Source organism: Chanodichthys erythropterus, chromosome 17, assembly GCF_024489055.1.
Source record: "Chanodichthys erythropterus isolate Z2021 chromosome 17, ASM2448905v1, whole genome shotgun sequence".
In the NCBI taxonomy this organism is placed as follows: Eukaryota; Metazoa; Chordata; class Actinopteri; order Cypriniformes; family Xenocyprididae; genus Chanodichthys; species Chanodichthys erythropterus.
In genome coordinates this window covers 16,276,717-16,296,783 of record NC_090237.1, presented here as the reverse complement: position 1 = coordinate 16,296,783, position 20,067 = coordinate 16,276,717, and the positions used below count along the sequence as shown (strand labels likewise).

Genomic DNA, 20,067 nt, shown 5'->3' with positions numbered 1-20,067 from the left:
CAGTGTGTAATGTTAGCTTTAGCCATGGAGCACTACCAAACTCGTTCAGAATCAAATATAAACACCCAAATAAAAACTATACTCACATGACCCGAAGCATGCATGCAGCATACATGACGAACATCTTGTAAAGATCCATTTGAGGGTTATATTAGCGGTGTGAACTTTGTAAATGCACTGTATTATAGAGTCGCGAGCTCGATGGGCAGGGAGCATGAGATTTAAAGGGCCAGCAGCCCCTGAATCGGTGCATAGTTAATGATGCCCCAAAATAGGCCGTTAAAAAAATTAATAAAAAAAATCTATGGGGTATTTTGAGTTGAAACATCACAGACACATTCAGGGGACACCTTAGACTTATATTACATCTTGTAAAAAAAACATTCGATGGCACCTTTAAACAACCACGTTGGAAGACGCATCATGGCCATATTCCAGGATGACAAAGCCAAGATTCATCAGGCTCAAATTGTGAAAGAATGGTTCAGAGAGCATAAAGAATTAGAAGATTAATTGAAAGTTTTGGGATGTTAATTGAAAGTCTTTGGGATGAGCTGGAGTAGTTACAGAGTGCTTGACTCTTGCATTGTCAATACAAGATCTTGACCAAAAATTGATGCATGTGTTGATGGAAATAACTTGACAACATTACATTTATTTCCATCAAGAGGTGCATCAATTTTTGGTTAAGATCTTGAAACACACTTTAAATGTATACCTTTTAAAATATTATTTCAGATACATAGATCTGAAAACAAGCACAGTGTGTCTAAAAACAGACACAGTTTGGCTTGGTGGGGTTTAGTGAGGCATGTGCAAAAGAAACTGGGGGAAAAGAAACAGAACAGGAGTTGGACTGTAAAGAGACAGTGTACCGAGTAACAGAGAGAGAGAATCGCCTGAAGCATCCCACTTATCTCATCCCTCACTGTTTGTCGATGATAACAGCCTATGCTCTCTTACACACACTACTGTCTGCAGTCCAAAAAAGCACAGAAATAACTCACTACGCACACAGATACAGCTCTCATGACAAATAACAGGGCAGCGAGTGGCCTATTCAGACTAGTGTTTGGAAAATGAGGAAATTCCATTCAGGCATAGAAGATCAATCAAGCCTGTATGCCAGCATGCTCCTGTAAAGCTATCTGACAGACTGGCAAGAGAAGAGTAGATGAAAAGAAGTAGAAGACTCATAAAGGTAGGTGCTACCTGCATTCCCCCCCTTTGTATTTAACATAAATCCCTATGCGTCTAGACAATTCATTAATTTGACAGATATACCAGTGGAGTGTGTATGCTACGAGACACTGAAACACCATTAGGAGCTGCCGTATCCTGCCATCTTGAAACTAAAGGCAATTATAGAGTGCCAGTTCTCGATCAGAGGCTGCCACTTACATGTATTCTTACATGTATTCTCACCTGTTAATTACTTGTTCATTTCAAAGCCAATAAATTCATGCAGCATAAATCACACACATAGAATTAATGCATATGATCACAAGTATAGATAAAGAGTGACAAATCTCACATTACATTGCTGAAGAAGCTTTTGTGATCAAGAATACTGTTGATATTCAAGGTAAAGATTTCCTGAATTAATATTTATTTAAAGTCAACATGAAATGAAAACTCGCTTATTGATCTTATTTTAAACAATGATTGTTTTTTTGACCTCACAATTTTCTTTATCAAAATTTAATCTTCTGGTGAAATCAGAGTTCACATTCATTTGAGTGCAATGCCCCCATCTCAAAATCCAATCAACATCCGATGACAGATCAATAATCCGTTTCACCTGGATGTATCATAACACTGAATAAAAGTTATTTGCATTTCATTGCAACTTTAACCAAATGTAACTATTTGTACGTACAACATTTTGGACACTTATAGTTTGCCAATATTTATTGCAATATTTTTTAGTATTAATTTATAACAAAGGTAATCTAAACATAAAAGGGGAAAATTAAAAAGGAATGTTAGTATACACAAAACATATCCAGTATCGGCCAGTTGATTGTGGATATTTATTACTCATTTAAAGCTAATTTCCTCTCTTCTACCTTTGCTGCCATCTTGACGCTCACTTAATCTTTAAGAACACTAATAATTTAATAACACTGTTAAATGCAATTTTTCACACTGTTCATTATAATGTTGTGAAGCCTACATTTACTTGTAGCATTAACACAACAAATTTTTAGTTTTTAGGGTTTTATTTTTAGACAAATTAGTATTGAATTTTATAATAAAAAAAGTGTGCATTATTAGTGCACCCCTAACCCAATATACAATTTAAAAAACCTTTTTTTAATTATCCAAATAAAATGTAATGGGTGCTTGCCAATATAAAGGTCGCCTCCATGATGTTAGGACGTTGTGGATGGTTGCCACGAGTTGTAATCATACATCTGACCACAAATAACCTATCAACAGCAAGTCACGTTTTGAAGCATCATTCAGGTCCATAGCAAAACTGCATGGAACACAGCAAAAACTGTATAGTAACAGTGATGCTCATCTTAGCAATTTTATTTATTCAGTACAGAAACTACTGCTAATAAACAGTGCTTTGATGATGCTCGTGTGAGCCAATATCTCAAAGCTGTTTTTAGTCTGTCACATTGCATCATGTGTAAATATGGTTTCAATGCACAAACACGTTCGATTAAATGGCTGAATGAGATTCCTGATAAGGCTCATTCCTCTGTGATCAGCATGTCTTAGAAGATATTATGGTTGCCACACAGTAATTACAAGGCTTATTTGTGCCTTTAAACCTTTGCAAAGTCCAGGGTGACACATTAAGCAACATAGTAAGCCAACAGTATTGCATATTAATCCAAAAACACTATAAGCCATCCTACACTCTTAAAAATAAAAGGTTATTTGTTGGCATCGATGGTTGAATGAATGAAAATGATGATTGATGAAACTCAGGGGCATGATGAAACTCGGGGTTATGGTAAGGGGCATGACATTTCCGAAACTCGCTTGAATCTGTTGACCAATCACAACACACTGGTCCAGCTGATAAGAGTACAATGCAATTTTCCAAAGGAGGGGCTTCATAGAGACAGGAATTAAATAGAGCGTTACTGACAGAGTGGGAGGAGAGCTGCTGCCACAATGTAAAATATGTTTTAAAAAAATGTTTTTTGAACATTCAAGCATGAAAATCTATGTTTGTAGACCCCAAAAACAAAATCAAGACTTTGTAAAAGGGCATATTATGGCCTTGATAAAATATTTTTCACACTACGAAAAAAAAAATTGTCTTTTAATAACTGTTCACAGAAAATTCTTTTGGAGAACCCAAAATAGTTCTATTGCATTGCTACAAAAAAAAAAAAAACTTTTGGAACCTTTATTGTTAAAAGTGTAAAATGACATCAATTTCACAATTTCTTAAGATCTAACAAACTTTAAGTTAAAGCTGCTGTCCGCGATTTTTGGCCCTCTAGCGGTTAATAAACAGAACTGCACGTGTCTTGTGGAGGAACATTGTAGCCGGAGCTACATTTCTCTGTGTATGTCTATGGCGAGTCACGCAGTTACTGTGATACTCTGCGGCGAGTCCTACCAGTCCGGTCTGAAATAGTCTGAATATAAACACTTATTATAAGTGTACCGTAATGATTCAGGGTAAGACAAAAACATGGTTTGGAAAATGGATTCATGTTGTATATTCTTATTATATAATTTTTGTAAATCTTTAACACAAAAAAAGTTGCGGACTGCAGCTTTAATTTTAGTGGATTCACAAACTGAGGTACCAAACAATGCTTAGGGTCAGGTCAGAACACAGTGTTTAGACCAACGATTCCTGCGGTGACTCCACAGGGCTATGATTGAAGGGCATAATGTTTATACAACACACACAGGCTATATATCAGAATGGAGAGCTGTTCAGCAGGAAAGGGTAATTACCCCAGTCTGTGCACCGTTCCTGTCTCTTACAGCCAGACTTCATTCACTGCTCTGACCTGAAATACACGTTGATGCATAGCGGGAACCAAACAGAGATGGAGCTTTTCTCTCCATTCTGTGAAGCACCTAACTTGCCCCGATCCACTTGAGTGGTAAATGTGTCATTATCCCAAGAGGGGACACCCATCTAAGCTGTCATCGTGCAGCTGTGGTTGAGTGGATGAAGTCAAATGTTGCTGACCCAGTGTCACGTTCGCTTCAGGAATCGAGGTCTGAACCGATAAGAACACCAGATCATCGTAGTCCTGCTGAACGAGTGAGCGAAAAAGCAAGCGATGACAGGGTGAGTGGCATTAAATGCGACTTTTCTCTAAACAATCAGTTTAAAAGAGAGGCTCCGTTCTGGCTCTCCAGTTGATTAAAGATGAAATCTGCGATGAGGCCCAGCATCTGGTAACACAATTGAACATTCGGAGAAGCGGTAACTAATGAGCTGCCTTCTCCCTCTGTGCCTTACATCCATATTGCACTATCCCATGCCATTATGTATGCATGACAAAGAATGAATCAAAGTTGGGTTTTAAAACACATCTAAGATTTGAAAAATAACAAGAGTAGTTTTGGCAAGCTAAACTGCAGCTCTGAGTTTGGACAAAAATGCATAGATGAAGAAGAATATTATTAGCAATTTGCACTTAAAGTTTCTTCAAAATGCTAAAGAATTCAAAATTATAGTCAGTGTTATTTTAGTATTCCCAATACTTATACACTGTTATATTATTTGAATATTTTTTTTTATTTAAATTTTTTTAAATTTTTCATCTAATATTTTTTCAGCTTTATTTCACTTAATGAGAACAATTTTTAATAGTTTTAGCTTTAGTTATCAGTAACACAGTGTTTTAAAGTCAAGATGAAATCAAGTTATTTATATTTTTAATACACATTTTAGGGCTTAAAGTGCCGCTATTATGGATTTTTGAAAATTACCTTTCATGTAGTGTGTAACATAGCTCTAAGTGAATGAAAACATCCTGCAAAGTTTTAAATCTGAAAGTGCACCATATATTAAAAGGTACAATATGTAATAATTTTGTCCGCTAGAGGTCGCTAGAAGCCTATTCAAAACAAAGCCATAGCTTTTTGACTTGATGACGCCAAGTTTTAGAGCAGAATCTCGGGACATGTGGTCTCCATCTCAATGGACGGTGCAAAAGAATAGGGACTGGAGTCGGGAAGAACAGTGTTCATGAATTAGATTATTAACATTACTGTAGTATGAAGCAGAGCAGGGCCGAGTGTTGTGGGAGCTGAAAGAGGCCACTGGAGCGATTGCGCAACACACGCCGCGAGCTTTTCTGTCTTTTGTGTCAAAAAAGAAATGTGTCAAATGTTTTTCATTGTTATTACTTGATATGTTATGATAAAGAATAGTACACGTTGGTGTACAACTGCAGTGCTTTATCAATATGTTTCTGCGTTGGGCTAAGGCATATACCATGACTGTTTGGTTGTTTACCACCGTAACATAAACACAAAACAACTTTTTCTTAGTCCCAGTTCTTCTCCGAGTCTTTATTTTTAGAACAGAGCGGAGCATATTGTGCATATTATAAGACAATTAAAGTGTTTTTTTGACCTTGCATGCTTTTAAACCTGTTGTTGGCGATTTCCAAAACTAGGGAAAAAAAAAATAGGAACCTTTCAAATGCCATAATAAGGGCACTTTAAAGGTCACCTATTAAGCTAAATCCACTTTTACAAGGTGTTTGGATATAAATGTGTGTTGGCAGTGTGTGTGAACAACCATCTTACAATGATAAAAATTCACCCACTCCTATTTTTTAAAGGATTAGTTCACTTTCAAATTAAAATTTCCTGATAATTTACTCACCCCCATGTCATCCAAGATGTCCATGTCTTTCTTTCTCCAGTCAAAAAGAAATTAAGTTTTTTGATGAAAACATTCCAGGATTTTTCTCCATATGGTGGATTTCAGTGGACTCCAAATGGTTGAAGGTCAAAATTACAGTTTCAGTGCAACTTCAAAGCATTCTACATGATCCCAGATGAGGAATAAGGGTCTTATCTAGAGAAACCATCACTCATTTTCTAAAAAAAAAAAAAAAATTTATTATATACGTTTTAACCAAATTATCAGGAAAATTATATCCTGATAATTTACTGATAACCAAATTATCAGGAAATTATCAGGAAATTTTAATTTGAAAGTGAACTAATCCTTTAAATCCCCGTTAAACCAAAGCAGTCTCATTAAACAAGCCATTTCTAAGTAATGTGACGTTACATTCCTCATGCCCCACCCATGGCCAATGACTGACAGTCCTGTATTACCATAGTTTCTGCCCTCAGCGAGCTGTACGCTGTCCGCCATTTTCTCCGTGCTCAAGCAGCTGTAGCAACAACAATGTCTGGTAAGTAATTGAGAGGTTTTTTTTATGGATGTAGGAGTGAACATAACAGTCTTCATTTACTCCTGACACCTGAGCCGCTGAACCCAGTCAATTAGTTTTATTTTTGAAGGGAATGAGCCACAGATCTAATATACACATATGATTTCAGTAACGTTGCCTGCTATTTATGTTCACAGACATAACTGACTGTGTTTATGTTAACTGCGTGTTTTTGACAGAATCTTGTGTGTATTTGACAGTTTAAACAAAACAAAAAAAAATGTGAAAGAGAAGTTACTCACGAGACGTGACGTCTGACAGCCCGCTGTCTGTGTGTGCGCTTCACTGCGCTCAGAAATTGATCTATTAGAAGTTTAAACTGATATAGCTTTAAAATGCATGGAAAAATAAACTTTAATGATAAAAGAAGAACTGTGCTATCCGTGAGAGTGTTCGCGATATAGATGATAATCATCTATAATCAACCGAGCAGATGTCTTGTTTGTATTTGGCAGAGAATCCGATTGAGGCAGGAACTGTGATCGAAGAGAGAGGTGGGGCACAGCAGCTCATTTGCATTTAAAGGCACATGCACAAAAGCAGCCTGTTCTTGACTGTAGTCAGAAATAGGTATTTACAACATGGATGTATAAATGACACATTCTGGGGACACCTGAGACTTAAATTACATCTTGTAAAAATGGGCATAATAGGTGACCTTTGATATAGTGCAAAATGATACATGAAACTACTTTCCTTTTCAGCTGGCATCACATATGTCATGCAAATAAAATATCACATTTCAGAAGTAAACATTTTAAATGCCATTTTATGTCTTACTGCTGAAAGTGTTTTGAAGGACAAATTTTCCTAGCCAGTGTCTGTGGTTTGATGTCACTTCCACTTCCTGCTAATTGAATAAACTGTGCACACTGCAGCATCCGAATCCTTCAATATTGTTTTGTATCTTTTCCATAATTGATGTCTGTGTTGTACTTTACAGTAAATTCTTTAATCTTTGTTTTTACATATATCCTTGAGATTCACATTGATCTCTGTCATAGCTACTATAATGCATCACAGATAGAAGCAAACTGTTGGCTAACTGCTTTATCTCTGTCTATTGCAGTTCATTTGTGTAAATTTACAGTTTCTGTAGCAAAACTGGTGGTTTACCAAGCACATTGTGACAAGCCATGACTGGTATCTCAATGGCACTAATTTGATGTCTTTGTCTCGTCTCCTCATGGTCATTACCATCCTTGAGCTGTCTATCCACCAGATCAGTTTAAATGTTTTACTGTTCCTGCAAAGTCCTCAAAGATAATGATCCTGTCACAAGCCAGATATGAACTGGAAGCTGGTGTTAATCTAAAACAAAAACATGGGAACTTGGGAAATATCCAATGAAAAGGGCAGAGCAGAGTTTGGGGGGTAATACAGGGACACTAAATTCTTAAGACTCTACAACTAGGGTTTTTAAATGGGGGTCAACAAAGCCACATTTAGATTTTTACTACATTTAGAAAAAAATATAATATTAATAATGTATAAATAATGTATATATACACACTACTAGAACTTTCTATTAGGGGTCGACCGATTATCTGCGCCAGTATTAAGCATTTTTATGGTTATCGGTATCGGTCATTTTCAAAACTGATTTGCCAGTAAAATAATTTAATTTTGAAATGCGCTATTTGGCTCTGATGCATCCTCTGTCCAAACGCATCACTCTGTGGCCAAGAGCAAGCTCCACCCACTGGCCATCTGATTTGTTGGAAGTCGTGAGTCCGGCCAATCAGCACGGAAAGCTGAAGGCACAGAAAGTTTTGCACTCTCACACCGAAAGCCCTTGCTAACTGGAGCTGCTTCAGTGATCACGCATCAGTTGTCTCTCAAATGTAAGGCAGCAGCAGACGTTGCTGAAGTTAAATCACAATCCACTACACTGAAGATGTAAAACACCTCAATACAATCAGGACCGGAATATGGCGCGTTATTTGCACATAATTCTACACATTCCCGCAGGTTTTGCGATTATTAAGCGGGAAATTTTAAAACTTCCTGTAAGACGTAGTTTCACAAGCAGTTTAAGTGATTCAGCGGTACCGATCGAGTCTCCCTCTCTCTCAAAATGTGCAAATGGCTTCACCTCCATATTATCCACACTGAGTTTGATCTGCAAGCAAGCTGTTCACTGCAATACAAGACTTTAGCACACATTTCAGACAGTTGACGGAACTGGCACTTGTTGCACATCATTTTGACTCATGCCAGTTCAAAAATACAAGCCATTTTAAAGCATAAACTACTCGCGAGCTCTCAAGAGACAGTCTACAGTCAGTGTGCTCTCAGCCAATGCATGCGCACACAGGACACAGCCGCCTCTCAAACTGCTCACAACAAGTGTCAGATTGAGTTATTTTTCATGACTTATTACACATAAATGTTCAGATACACACACAGTTATGTTAAAATGCCCGTCTTGGCAAGTATACATGTAAGCACAGTATGTTGTCTTGAGTGAATGTGAACAGAATGTGTAACAATATTGCTTTAGATCTTAAAGAGACAGCAGCCTTTAAACCTGCTACTGTCTACTATTGCATGTCACAATCAAACAACAAAAGAAAACCTTTAATATGAATTAATCTATATTTCATTTATATAGATATTATAATATATAGTATAATTATTTTACATTGGATTATTATTATTAATGTTAGTATTAACAGTTCTCAGAATTAAAGATATGTTTTAAACCATTTTCAAGATTTTTTTCTTTTTTGTCAGAGCCCATATTATTCTTAATTTTTTAACATTAATTTTCATTTTTACACCAGACATTTCGGTTCAAAATATCAGTTATAGGCCTGCTTCATCTGTAATCGGCCCTGAAAAACACATATCAGTCAACCCCTGCTTTCTATTATCAAAGAATCATAAAAAAAAATTATCAGCTTTGTCATCACAGCAATAAATTACACTTTAAAATATATTTAGAAAGAAAACAGCTATTTTAAACTGTGATAAAATTTCACAATATTTTTTTTTTATGTACTTTTGATACAGTAGCCTCGAGGAGCAAAAGCTTCTTTCAAAAACTTAAAAAAGCTTACTGACCCCAAACTTTTGAATGGTAGTGCATATAAATTACATGGTAAAAACTTTACTGGTAAAAGATGTGGTAAATCTGACTACACATCATTACTCTACAAAAATAATGTGATCTGCATACTAAATAATGTGATCTTCATACTAAATATGGAGAAGGTTTCTGCTGTAACCTTCTGCTCCTCCTTACTGAATACTGATTCAGTCATCTCTTCCACATGTTGAGTAAATCCCACAGTCACGGCGCAAGGCCGTCCTCCTTGAACTCTAATCTCAGAACATCTCTTATCGACAATGCTGAACGACATGATTAAAAGGAGCCAGGACAATCCAGCCTTCCGCTTGGGATCTCCTTTTCTCCATGGCCTCTGTCAATCACACAGGTAGCTTCCATATGGCTTTGCCTGGGCGGCCAATTAGACAGCTTCAGCAGTCACCTCTGTGGTGCGTTAAGCACCCTGTGGGCATTAGAGATTCTATCTGTAGAGCCTGTGTATGGTAATGAGGAGAGGTAAAGAGAAAGTCTTCTGGAAGCCCAGTCTGTGAGGAACTCACTTGGTGCTGAGGACTTTTTTTTTTTTAAGCTGTTAAGAGAGGCTGGCTGTTCTCGCTCAGACTGACACTCCAAAAAGCAAATGGCCTGGGGCCCCGGCACTTCAGCCCCCATTAGCAATGAAACAAATCACAGTGGTTGCAAAGGCCTACCTGTGAAATGTGCACCATTTGTCTCCAATGAACTTCTCTCTGAGCCTGGAAGCTTATTTGCGGAGGTGGAAACCTTCAAAAGTGTACAGACATCTCCACGTATCGACTGAAGCCTGGCAGAGAGGAAGAGAACCGCCATTGAACTGATGAAGTGAGTGATCATTGGGACTACCTGCTAGACAGCCTGGTATCAAAATATAAATAATTCAAACTACATTGATGTACCAAAAAAAAAAAATGCTAACTCATATATCAATGTAATCTTCAAGGCTTTGAGGGCTCATGGACACATGGGTGGTGAAATCTGAGGGTAGTATGAGGGAATTGATGTCAACAATGCTAATTTTCAGGTCTGACAAACTGAAGGAATCAGTGAAACAGAAAATGGAAAAATGAAAGTCAAGCTCCTGCTCACAGAGCCTCCTCCATCAAGTAGCCATATCTAAAAAACAACAGCTAGCAATTTCACACCATAATTGGCAAACATTTTACCAAAATTAGAAACAGGAAAACAATCTTTTGTACAGCTGCTTTTTCCTGGCTAACCATGTTGGTGAAATATGACTGGATGATAAGACAACATTTAAATGAAAGCAGTTGAAAAGCAAGGCCTTTGCGAGGAGAAAGGAGAAATTAGATGTTACCAAGATTGATGAAAAAAGTCCTCAGGCATTAAATAAGACCAGCCTCTATAGGTTGTTTTATGTAAAACCTCAGAAGGTCGTTCTAAAAACACATTTCTTTAATTTATCAGTCAATTAGAAGATGTCACATCCTTTAAGTCACAAAAATCCTTTACGTTCATCCTGAGTCTTTGGAAAGTGAGCGCAGAAGTGTTTCGTTCAAGCAAAAGCATTCGATCATGTATGATACTTCAGTCACTCACCAGTTATAAATCTCCTGCAGGGAAAGATCCTTAGACCATTTTTTCGCTTTCGACAGATGCATATTTGATCATTCTGAAATAATAGACTTCTTAAAACTCAACTATGTCTTATAGGATATATGCATGTCATTCGCTCTCACAAGAGTGACGTGAAGTGGTGCTGTCATGGCAACAACTAGGCATGAACTTGATGAGATGCGCTACAAAGGTGGTTCACAAAGTTGATAAAAAAAGTGACTTGAATATCCTGCAGAAAAAGCAGCTCATGTGACCTTGAATAGCCCTGAAAGGAAACTCAGCTGGAGACACATCTGACAGCTGACACTTCCAGGGCAACATGAAAGAGGCATTTTTGGAGGGTGGGTGACATTCAGAATGTGCTCGACAGCCAAAACACTGCAATCAAATGTCTGTAAATAACATCTTGCTAAATTCAAACTCTCAAGCTCTCTTCATGAGCCAAGGAGATAACGGTGCTATATGAAGTGCAAAAGCCTCGCTACATAATAATAATAATAATAATAATAATAAAGCTAAATAAACAAACGCAAAGGATTATATTTTGTGAAAGCCTCAAGGAAAATCACATAGCAGCTGCAATTTTCAGCCATTCACCTGGACAAAACTGATTGGTGCCAGTAATTATTAACTATGAAATACTGACTGCGCTGGGCTGGGCTGCTCTGAAGGAAAGGCCTGGAAAATTCACTTAAACACTACTGACCACAGAATCAATACTAGACACAGGGGACAGATATGGATATGTCATGCTCTGTGACATTATATTCTGCTCATTGACTGACATATGGATTCTGAAACGGCCTTAGCTGTGGATGGCTCTAAGAGCACAACCAATCCTGTATGGTTTTATCATTTCATGATTTTGAATGCTTGCTTTTGTTATTGTGATTTTTATTGTTAGTCCACCATTATACAAGTGTTAGTAAAAGAAATTCAGGACTGCACCATTTCAAAAATCAATCTGTTTCAACTAAATCAAAATTTAAAAGGAGCAATACATTAACATTTTCTCTGATACCAATAAGTTGATAATATATTTATGTTATTGTCAATTAATAAATTACAAATAACACACAAAACTAAAATCAATTGTTTTAAATGCTACATGTGAATTTAAGCATCATAACATTATAATAAATTTAATACAAAATATATACACTGTCATTCAAACGTTTGGTATTGGTAAGATTTTTAATGTTTTTAAAAGAAGTCTCTTCCTCTCAGCCAAAAACTGCATTTATTTGATTTAAGAAAAAAAAAAAACTAATATTGTAAAATATGATTACAATTTAAAATAACTTAAAATGTCATTTATTCCTGTGTTCGCAAGGCTGCATTTTCAGCATCATTACTCCAGTCTTCAGTGCCCCATGATCCTTTAGAAGTCATTCTAATATGCTGATTTGATGCTCAAAAAACATATACTAATATTATAAATGTTAAAAATAGTTGTGTACAATTTTTTTCAGGAATCTCTGATGAATAGAAAAAAACAGCATTTATTTGAAATAGAATCTTTTGTAACATTATAAATGTCTTTGCTGTCACTTTTGATCAATTTAATGCATCCTTGCTGACCTGAAACTTTTAAACGGTACTGTATAATGTTACAAAAGTTTTCTATTTCAGATTTTTACTAAAAATCCCACACTTTTTAACAGCAGTGTGTGTGTGTGTGTGTGTGCTTTTGTTTATATTACATTGTGGGGACCAAATGTCCCCATGATGTAATATAAACCTGAGTTCACCTACATCGTGGGGACCAGCCACCGGTCCCCACAATGTAAAATAATTAATAAAAATACTAAATGATGTTTTTGTGAGAAAATAAAGGTGTGCACAGTTTCCTGTGATGGTTAGGTTTAGGGTTAGGGGTAGGGTAGGGTGATAGAAAGTACGGTTTGTACAGTATAAAATGCATTGCGGCCTATGGAAAGTCCCCACAATTCACAAAAACAAACATGTGTGTGTGTGTGTGTGTGTGTGTGTGTGTGTATATATATAATATATATATATATATATATATATATATATATATATATATATATATATATATATTAGGGCTGGGACAATACTATTGATGCGTCGTGATTTGTGGATCATTTCTGATCTTTTTCAAATGCATCGCAAATCGATTCTGAGCTTAGTGTTTAACAGTAGATGGCGTTCTAGGCTATTTTTTAACCGCATACTCAAATGCTCACGAAGAAGAACACTCATGCATTCGGCTGAGTCTGACAATGTATTTGCACCTCAGAATGCTTTTATGATGTGAGATTAATGTAAACAGCCCACTGCAAACACCCTTGTAATTCGCTTCAAACTTTTCAAACTTTATGATTGATTATTTTATAAAAGGTTCAAGTGATGTGTTTAAGGATTTGGAAGGAACCAGATTATGTCTGTTTCTGATTCAGAATCGATTCGAGAGAGAATCGCGATCCATACAGAAAATATCAGAATCTATCCAGAATCATTTCTTGATTCACAATGCATCGATGTATAGTCCCAGCCCTAATATTTTATATATATATATATATATATATATATATATTTGATAACCAATTATCCAATAAGATACTGGTCTGGTATATTGTGCATCCAGAAGCATGTTTGTTAGCATCGCTACTGTTCAATCAATTATTGTACAAAAACGGTTTTCATTAGTTAGGAAAATGGACTGAGTGTTGAGTTTGTGAAGGGCTGGTCTCATGGGTGTTGCACAGATTGGCAAATGTCCTGTAAGTGGCCCTCAACACAGAAAGTGCTGAATGATGCCCTTGTCTCAATTCTGTGGAGACCGCTCTCACGGATACTGACAAATTGTCACACCATGTTGGTTAACCTTCACTACAACAGAGAGTTGTGCTTCTCCATGACCTATCCATCAACTGATCAGGCATCCAATGAGATCATGCATCTTACTCCATTTTCTGTCAGGTGCATATACATATTTGCTACCAGTAGCCAGGCACTCGGACTCCAAACTTGTGCGGGCCTTTATATGCCATTTTAATCGTGTTTGTTCAGTTGCTGTGCACATTCTGTCTATAGGGGCAGGCTTTCTATGAAAACAAATGCAAATCAGCAGTACTAGTCCATGAAGCATTTGCTTCAGCTACCTTTAGCCATAATTACATGCTTCTGATATCACTAAACTACAGCAGACCCACTACCAATGCCAAGACATTAATGTAAATTAGCAACACCAAACAAAATTGCAACAAGTTTGCTAAACCAGGGGCCTCCCACTGTTGAGACAAACATGTAGACTAGTCTTGACCCAAACTTATGAAAAACTATTTTTATGTTGTTGTTTTTTTTTCACATCAGTTGAAGAAAAAAAACACACATACAAGCAATTCCGCAATAAAAAGCTTTCTGTAAAGTCATCCAAGCATGCTCATGCCTGCAGCAGACTTTACTTCGCAGACTTTATTACATGCAACATAAATATGCCAGTAAATAATAAATGAGATAAAGTGAATATCTTTGTTCCCCTGAAATACAGCAGACTAAACATTTCAGATATTTCCAGATATCAAATATTATTTCCTAGTGTTATATTACCAATATATATTAACACAATTTTGGTTGTTTGATCATGTTGATGACATAGCCATTACAGCTCATATACTTTTGGACCCTCTTTACAAACCAAGCCCAAAGTATCACTATTGCATGCACTCTAACAAAATAATGTAAATAATTATCATGCATCTTAAATGCATAATTTTTAAAGAATTATCATAATAATGTTTCAAATAGTTGACAAATGACTTTTCAGCATTTTTTCTAAACAATCAAAATTTGTGTTTAACAGCATAATTTCTGGTGAAAAACTTTTATTACCCATGATTCTGAAAATAATTTTGCCATTCGGGGAATCGAAACGAGCTAATTGCACTGCACTGCAAATGAAGTAACAGTCAATCTCCTACACTTTTTAACAACTTAAATGTACACACACATATATTCATATATATACAGATTTATATATATATATATATATATATGAAGAGTTTCGTTGCAAAACGAGATCAATCCATTTTTAACATTTTTGTCAAAACATGTTTATTATTATGTTATCATGTTATTATTTTGTTTTATGGTGCTACTTAGCTGTATTTTTTAAGTTATGAAGGTTTAAATCAAAACAAACCAACTGCAGTTGAATTGATATTAATTGGAATGCACAACCAAAAAACAAGATTTTTGAAAAATTAAAAAAAATGGATTTATCTAGTTTTGCAACGAAACTCTTCATATATATATATATATATATATATATATATATATATTGCACGGTGACAAAAATACAGTACAGTACTTTTAGTAGCCTCCGAAGAACTGGACTTGGAAGGACACAGAAGGCCTCACTGCTGCCTTCCGTTTGATAAGCACCCTATGGGAAAAATACTACCAAAAAAAAAAAAAAGTCTTCCAAACGAACAAGGATTTGCCATTAACAGAGCCTGTCACTCACCAGCCAAACAACGATTGCATCGAACAGTAATACATTGCAACGTGAAGACACATGACCCAGAGCAGGCCGACAATGAATGTATTTTGAGAGATGAATTACCTGTTAATCAATCTATCATGTTAATCCGTCCCGTGATTGTTTATTAAATATGTTGTCTAATTAATGCTTTCAGCTACCAATCATAGTGGAGTACTTTCACTTTTGACCATGTTTAACTTCAATCTGCAGAATTCCACATGATGTGTGATAGTGATTGGAGTAGAGTTTGTTTTTTCTTTTCAGTAAGTGAATCATTTTCGTTCACATGCACTGACTTGTACTGATCTGATGTGATGCCGCGCACATTTATCGCATTCTAAGACTGACTATTGCATGAGCCAACAGCATTGGCCCGCGGGCTATGAATGAACGTTTCATTGGTTGCACCTACCGAACAAACACATCCCCTTCACTGTTTCTTTTGAGTCTGTGCAAGAATTGAAGCGGGACTGAACAAGGCAACAAACGAGGATCTGCCGATCGAGTGCTGATCGTAACCTCTCGAGAAGATATCATTTATTCAGTTCTGTTCAAAATACGGTGAGAAAAAAGGCAGAAGAAATATGAAGGCTTAAAAATGTCCACCATACAGAATTAAAATGACATTAGAAGCTCTTAATATATTTACACAGTTATTATTGTTATTTCTATAGCTTTTTATTAACAGCTTCATAATTGTTATACTAAGCAGTGGATACCACCAGAGATGATAATGAAATGACACATATTCATTGTTGTTGGTATTTGTATAGAAAAAGATGCTTAAACTTTTTTTCTGGGGTCTCTTGTTAGATTTGTAGACTCGCAAATTCTAACAAACCATTTAAACACTGTTTGTTAATGAATCGGTTGAGTGAATGACTCCATGATTAGTTCAAAACACAAAAGACATTCATTTGTCGCCACCTAATGGCATAACAATGTAACCCCCAGAAAGGCCACCCGAGCTTATGAGTGAAATCATCTTTTAGGGTCACAAATTCAAAAGATTCCAGCCACTGAAATGAATCAAAATACCCATCAATAGCATGCAGTTCAGGTTAAAGTTGTTCTCGCTTTATTGCATTTAGTGAAGTAGACAATAGTTAGCTATAAAAGAAGTGCTGTGTTGACATACATGTAGAATACTCACCCATTATGCCACTATATTATCATTAAGCAGTCATGAATATTAGGGCTTTAAATAACAATTTGATAACTTTTGTGTTATCTGTTATTTAGGATCACACACACTAAGAGCAAATAATGACTGTGAAACAGACTTTTTTACAGAACAGACTCGCATGCTATTATCCACCAGGGGGTGCAAAGATGACACCCATTCCACCCTCATCTTCAACCAAAAGCCCTCAGCACAACCTGACGAAGCTCTCAAAAACATTAGGTTATTTCAGTACTATCAAGAAAGATTTCAAGTCAGAAAATCAGTGTCATAAGAGCTGAACCAGATGCTGCAAAGTTTAGAGCACACATGTTGCACAACCGGTAACACCTAGCCTCATGCATTGTAATGTGTGACTTGTGCACACACACACACACACATATATCACCATATAAAACAATCAGAAAACCACCTTAACCGTAACTGAGGTCAATGTCACTTTAATAGATTAAGATTCAATATTTGACTTTGAATGTCCTGTTAGGAACCACTATAGAGCACAACAATTAAGTTTCTTGCGTCACATGCGTATTCTTTATATTGTCTTTCATTCTCCTTTATGGCAATTTTTTTCATAAAACTGAATGCATGTGCAACAGTACAGCATCATTTGTTATAGTAACTCACCGGTGCTCAGTGTGATTAAACAAGCACCACTCACTTATATAATAAATTATTTCAAAGAATGATCTAATTGTCATGCAAATCATGCAGTGTTCATTGACTATCAATTGTTGCGCTGACTAATACAGAACATTGAGGAGGAAATGTGCTAATTTACTTTAAAATTCATTTGAGACATAAGGCTCCTAAATGATTCAAATTGCACAATGATATTCAAGTTTAGCGGATTTATAGCCGTTTTGGCATGATGCTGCTTCAGTAGGCTATCTACGATTCTGCCGTGTGTCCACAGAATTAAAATGATGTAAGCTAAATCCAAACAAAGCATTAAAGTCTCACGATCTACAGCAATTTCCCATGCAATCCAATCCATCACATGTTGAATAAACTAAATGCAAAATAGACCGTAACTGCATGAAGCAATGATGCGAATCGTCTTACCTGTTTTAAAGCTCGTCGTTTTTATGCCTCCGCGATTTGTGTAGGCTATAACAAAATCAGTGGTGTTTATTCTTCTGATAGTGTTTTATTTGGCTTGATGTGAGCTTCAATCATCAGCTGTTGTTTTATAAGCACTGCGCGCGTGCCCTATCAATTCCCGCCGTTCCTAGAGCCCGGTGCAACGTTATTGAACACGATTAAAGAAAAAATAAAACATTAGCGAGCGGTACGCCGTCAAAAACTACTTTCGAAGGCCACTTCATCTTATTTTTTTTCTCCGTATATATCCGTATGATACCAGAGATGCGGGGCAAACGCACGCTGTCAAGAAAAGAAGGGGAAAATCCGCATCCCAGTGAGAAATAAATGAAACAGATATCCTCTCTCATGTCAAATTAAGTCAAACATCGGTTGGCGGTCTTCTTTTGCTCTGTTTCCTTCACTTTCCTTCTTCCACTTTCCAGAGATAAGTACATTTACATAAAGGTTTTAAACGCGTGTGATAAGAGCCCGATAGCTCTCTTCTCTCTTCTGCTTCAGGACCTGCACTGATACAGCTCGCACTCCTTCACGCTGCTCTCTTCTCACGATCTCCCACTCTGCTCAAAGGCAGCATCTCTGGCTATGTAGGATTTCTTTACCAATGATCGAAATGCAAGTTAGAAAATCGAAAATAATTTAATGATTCTGTTTCAGATTCCAATTTTTCAAAATGATTCATGATACAAACACCTTGGTGATTCCATTAAAAGGTTCTTTTAGTACTTTGGCGGAATTTGCAAGAATTTTTTTGGGAGTACCAGGAAAATTATTACGTTCACTGACCTCAGAATTATAAATTATACTTCAACAGAACAGAATTAAAAAAAAAAAAAACAAAAAAAAAAAAAACATTTCTTTCAAAACATGTTTACAGACTTTGGAGACTTTTTAGACGCGACATAATCCAATAGGCCTAATTTGACCAATGACCAAACAAACATAAATGGCCAGTCAAATTTAATTCATTCATTCATTTAGGCTATATAAAATAGCCTGTTAACAACAATATGCTACTCAACAAAAAATAATATGTATTTGCTCGCTGTCATATAGGCTGACTCGCGAACCCCTATCCTACACAACAGCAAAAAGAGAGAGAGAGAGAGAGAGAGAGAGGGAGGGGGGGGGGGCGGTCGAGTAGGACATGACTAAATTAACGAGATTTGCGGTTCCTTACGTAAATTCAGTGACCGCTCATATTGATTGATTCAAACAGCTTTTGATTCAATAAAAGGATCTGACTCATAAGAGTCACTTGTTCGGTAAATGAACTTTACTGCGGGTGGTAGATTCTTCTGAGTCACTAAAAATAACCTATTCAAAAGAGTGGGGGAAATGGACAACGCTGGTAGTGATGTAGCTTTTTGATTCACTTAGAAGAACCGGCTCATAACAGTCATTCGTTCGCGAAATACCGCTCTGTTTTTGATTTAGTAAAAAGAACCGACTCACAGGAGTCGTTCGTTCGGGGATCGAATTACACTGGCTGCGCTGCCGCTGAATGTTTCGCTGTGAAACGTTTTGTAACGGCGTTGCGGCGTCGCTGAATAAAGCAGGAAAAACTATAGTGTTCCACCAGCACGTTCGACAACGGAACCGAACCGAATGTATTTTTTAAAACGAATTCACTTCTGTAAGAACAGGCGATCGGTACCCAGCAACAAAGCAGCCTCCTCACAAGATAGCCTACTCTCTTTCTTGCTACATCATGTTGTAGGCTATACTGTATGTGCCAAGGATCCCCCGTACTATTTCTCATCAGGTGTACAAAACTTGTCCCGATCATTTGAATTAGACATAAGTGCTCTCTGTTTGGTGCCAATGAGTAATTCATGAATCACATCTTCCCATACTCCACATGGACTTCTGCAAATTTTACTCATCCTGAGCAGAATCATCACGAATGAATAACAATTTGCCAAAATGAAACACATTGTGTCAGTAGAAATTCATATTTCAGGAAACAGGTTGTCAGCATCAGGAAACACACAAACAGCAGATGAGGGGCACAGTAGATGAGAGCTGTTTAATTTAATAGACTGCCCAAACAGAAAATTCACACATTAACATGAGATCAAAGACACTCTTTCTTGTCACATCAGCAGCTCTTGGTACAATTACCTCTTGAAATTGTTAAATAGTGCGCACTAGAGTCAAATAAATAATCTTACTTTCACATGCGCTGCAGAAATTA

The 20,067-nt window shown here is 36.6% G+C and overlaps 1 protein-coding gene across 1 annotated transcript in view; it reads right to left on the bottom strand.

Moving 5' to 3' along the window:
* grik4 (glutamate receptor, ionotropic, kainate 4) overlaps positions 1-18,263 on the bottom strand; it is a 430,510-nt gene extending 412,247 nt beyond the window's left edge. The window contains exons 1-2 of the mRNA XM_067365349.1: positions 17,832-18,263; positions 10,173-10,285 (exon numbers count right to left, since the gene is read on the bottom strand). The gene's annotated coding sequence lies outside the window, so the exon portion shown is untranslated. The remainder of the gene's footprint in view (positions 1-10,172; positions 10,286-17,831) is intronic.
* Between the last annotated feature and the right edge of the window lie 1,804 nt (positions 18,264-20,067).